The sequence below is a fragment of the Atta cephalotes genome (assembly GCF_000143395.1).
Source record: "Atta cephalotes unplaced genomic scaffold scaffold00023, whole genome shotgun sequence".
NCBI classification, from domain to species: Eukaryota; Metazoa; Arthropoda; class Insecta; order Hymenoptera; family Formicidae; genus Atta; species Atta cephalotes.
Genome location: NW_012130087.1, coordinates 1,735,968 through 1,740,895, shown reverse-complemented (window position 1 = coordinate 1,740,895; position 4,928 = coordinate 1,735,968).

Below are 4,928 nucleotides of genomic sequence, written 5' to 3'. Positions count from 1 at the left end.
AACTGATTGTTCGAGAAGGATGGACGGACAGACGGAGAGAGACGCGTTTAGGAAATGGCGGAAATGGTGGAGATGGCGCTTCGATCGGCACATCGCTCGTGATTGGACGATCTCGAGCGAGAACTATGGAAGCGCGTGAAACTCGAATGATGTCATTGCGCGCCATACGGGGCAGAGGATTCCATTATTGCTTTATATTGTATATTGAAAAAGAAAGAGAGAAAGTAAGCATTTATTGCTGCTCTAAGGTAAGCCCTCTAAGAACCACAAAGTAAATAATAATTTAAGAGTGAGAAACGTAAAATAAGGAAATTAATAAACGCAGAAATTTAAAGAAAATGTTACAGGAGGATAAATTAAATAAAAGTAAAATATAATGAAATATAAAATAATGTAATATAATTTAATATAACATAACATAACGTAATATAATGTAATATAATATAATGTATAATATAATATAATGTAATATAATATAGTGAGAAAAAGGATCAGAATAAAAATCGTTATTTATTAGACGCTCTAGAACTACATTCTCTAAAGCGTACATGCGTAAAGCGTGCATTTTTATGAAAAAGTGAACACAATAAAATTGAGTGACTAATGATAAACATGAATATAATAATAGTAAATAAAAATAAAAGTAAATATAATATAGATAAAAAATAAGGAGAAAAAATGTGTATGATAGAAAGAGACAAAGAATAATACAAAATATAGCACAGAACAATACAAATTATATTTTGGAAATGCAAAAGTTAATTATGACGCTATTATTCAAAATATCAAAATCTATTTCTGTAAAATTCATTCGGGCTTATCTAGACAAACTTGCATAAAAATGTCTTTATGATAAAAACGCAATCGGATTCTTAAGCTATCGGTTAAATACTGATGCAAATTGAATAATTTCCTCTATGCGAATTTATTTAGATAGATTTACTAAAAATAATAAAATATTATAATCATACGCGTATTATTTCTCAAGGCCGACATATATAAAAAAAATAATTGGACTTAAAATTAACAGTTTTCAAAACATTTATTTATTGTAAATACATTGTTTGTTTGCCTTCCAAAAAAATTAGGCTCGTATGGGTCTCGTAAAAGGCGATTTCGTGAATCCATCGTGATTATTATCTATGTTTCCTCGAGTCGAAACAGAAGTTTTGACTATAAGAGAGTCACAACTTTTTTCGGAATCAACTATCAGTTCTTATATTCATATTTTGTGAGCCAGACAATTTATAATTTAAATTTCTTAAAAATGTATAAGGTATCAATCTTTACAAACAAATGAAAAATTTATTAAGAATTGAAAGCCTTACTAATAAATACAACGCCGATCGTTTTAATATAAACCTTGATTATTTTGGCGACAATACAAAAATTAACTACAATTTAATAATCGATTATTTTTTGTTCGCAATATCATCCAAGTTCTTGCGATTACAATTCAATTTCTTATTAAAATCTTCCTCTCTCTTTCTTTTAACAATACACTCAATTACCCCTACTTAATGTGTCACAAAATTATAATTTTAGATGAATGTCTCTATATAGAGAATTAATTTTTTTAATCATTCTATTTTTAAGGCATACCTCGACTCGAGATAATTTGCGATTCATATGTTCTAAAGTAGAAAAAATTATATAGATTTAAATTTTTAATGTTTCTCCGCATCATCATTTATTATCTATTTATTATATCATATTTTGCGCCGTATGTCTTTATCGCTTTATTGTTTAACGAAAGCCACATTATTTCACTTAATAATCATCATCAATGATGTGAGTCATTCAAGAGAAACATAAATGATAATATTTCCTTTCGCGAGTTTTCCTTTACTTTGTTTTTCATTATTTCTGGGTCGTGCGATCGATCGCATATTGCTTTCACAAATCAGAATTAATTATCAATATTCAGTTATTTGTATCACTCGTATATAACATTATATATTTTGCTTACATTTTATGGTCCCTACAAAAAATACATTATGTCTATAAGCAACTTATATTACTATAATAATCATATATATGTACATAACAATTTTTCATTTAAATATATGCATTATGATTTCAATACTCGATCGCTCCGTTTCGTTTTTCCTTGCTTTTTCTTTATAGATTCTCGTTCAATCATTAGTTTGTTACACACACACACACACACACACACACACACACACGCGCGCGCGCGCGCGCGCGCGCGCGCAGATTTTTTAAAACCCTTTTTAAAACAGTTTCTTTTACACTTATTGTGGCTCTGGAATGTTACATGCAATAATCTTATTGAGCATGATAAAAATTGGATCGAACCGAGCAAAGCGTTTTGGTTAAAATTAAAAATGTAATACTATTAGAGTGAAAATTATCATACCAACTATATTATCATTGAAATAGTGATGATAATAACAATATTCGTAGTCGGATCTTATATTTAAAACAGTCTTAAATGTAATCTTAAAATATCATGAACCAATCAGAGACTTACACATATTAGCATCTTAAGACATTATTTAAGACGTCTTAAAATAAGAACGGACTATGAATATAGCTCGTAGTATCGATAATAGTAACAGTGTTAATAATAGTGATAATTACAGCAATACGACAGTTGTAAAACTAACGCTCGTGAAGTTAAAATCGACAAAAGAATAATAGAAAAATCAAGAAAATGCTGCTAAAAATTCAATCGTAGACAACATTGTTAATGTCACATTATTTAAAAACGAAACACAATGTGTGTAGGGAAAAATTCTTACAAAAGTATTTAAGTAACATCGTTGAAAATCTATAAATGTGAGCTACGTATAAGGTTGTTTCAAATTTTTACAAGTACTAAAAATCTATAGTTTACGTCATGTGCACCATAGATTTTCAGTACTGGCAGTAAATTTTGAAATACAGCCTATATTATTAGATTACAGATTGCGTATCAATAAATCTCCTTTGAAATGAATTACGCGTAAAAATTAGAAATATCGCTTTATCATGGCAACCTCGCGAACAATATTACGTTATAATGCAATACGCGATTGTTTCTCTTTCAAAGATTTGCTCAATACAAATCATTAATTATTTACAATACAATCGCTTGGAATCAGATCCGATATTAATCCGCAGCTTTGCCTATCGGTATGTAAATTGAATTAAATTTGATTTAACATGTGTATTTTCCCTTTATTCACAGCACTTGTTATTATTTCCTACGTCTTCTTCAAAGGTTACCGTTCGGAAGAAGTTTATATCACAAAGTAGGTACACACACACACACACACACACACACACACACATACACACACACACACACACACACACACACACACACATATATACATATATAATACTAAATAATTATATATATAATTAGTTAGTTAATATGTCAATGTGTTACGGAGAGATCATATCATTCTCTCAAAATTAGTGCGAACGGTCAGCTTTGATGAAGAATATACATTAATCTCGAAATATTCCTCTAAAATATAGTGTATTGTATCATTACAATTTGAAAAATTGACAGTGGCGAGCCAAATGGAGAAAAAATATGATTAAACTATGTGAAACTAAGACTATTCTTCTAGAGGCATATGTAAATCTATTTAGTACCCTTATCATTGAAGCGCATAGCTATAAATAGATAAGTATCCCAATTGACCAGCGAACGTATGCGCTAAAAGCAATTGTATATAAATTGTTTTTAATATAGTTTATTTATGGCTCAGTACTCTTTCAAATGTTTCATTAAAGCTAAATATAAGTGTAATAAAACAAAGTTTACGTTTTTTTCTATGCTCTAATCTCATTTAACAATAATATATATTTCTTTGAAATTTTTTTATTTCGAATTATAAATTAAAATTGCATCTATCCTCTCATTCCTGAGTAATTCTATATTTCTTTTTACATTGAAATTAATTCTTCAGGAGGCTTTCAGGTACAAAGCAAATAGATTCTTTATATAAAGTAAGCGCTGTTTGTATAACCCAAACTTTGAAATAAAACAATATTAAAGTTAATTATCTGATTGATTTACCGAGCCACTGCATGCAAAAAAATTATCGTTTCGTTGCTTGGAAGCATCATTTGTATCACTTGTAAGATAGATATATATATATGTAGTGACTTATAAGTTTCCTGAAATATTACTTTCTAAGAATCTTCTATTGAAAGATTAAGAAATATATTGACTAAATTGAAAACGAAAAATAAAAAGAAACGGGGGATAAGAGATCATTTGCAACTTATCAATGCACAATTTTTACGGTTCCATCTACTTACAGAAAAATAAAAAGTACATAAATCAACGCGTTGTTTAACGATAGAGACTCACGATTTGTTATATTAATCTTCGTCATTTATAGATATCTTATTACACTAAATTGACTATTTGTTTCGAAAAACCTATCTCTTTTAGTTATAAAATAAATCGTAATTTTTCTGTACTAGATGATATTATATAGATCGTTAAAATTCTGATACTTATAGTTTTAAATATACATTTGTCTAGTCTTGTATTTCTTAAGGCAGGAATTTTCATATTTACAATTTCGTCGTATATTGGCCTTTTCTTGCAATAGCGCAAGGCTTACTTTATCATTCCATACGAATGATAGAACTTTATTCGTACATTCGCGAATATTCTTCATTCTTGCATTATCTATTCTCATTAACGATATATACGTAATAACAGTATAAATCTAAATGTGCCATGAGTAATACAATCTCGGGTTGTACATCTGAAATGAACTACATTTATGCATTACGTCTACTTATTGACATACATGATTGCTGTAAAAATTTACGTTCTAGTGATATTTCTTAAAAATAATCAACTTAGTAGATAATTAAATTTGTGACAAGTTATCTTGAATAATAAATAACAATTATGTATATACACATATGACCACAATGTATCATACACGAAAAAA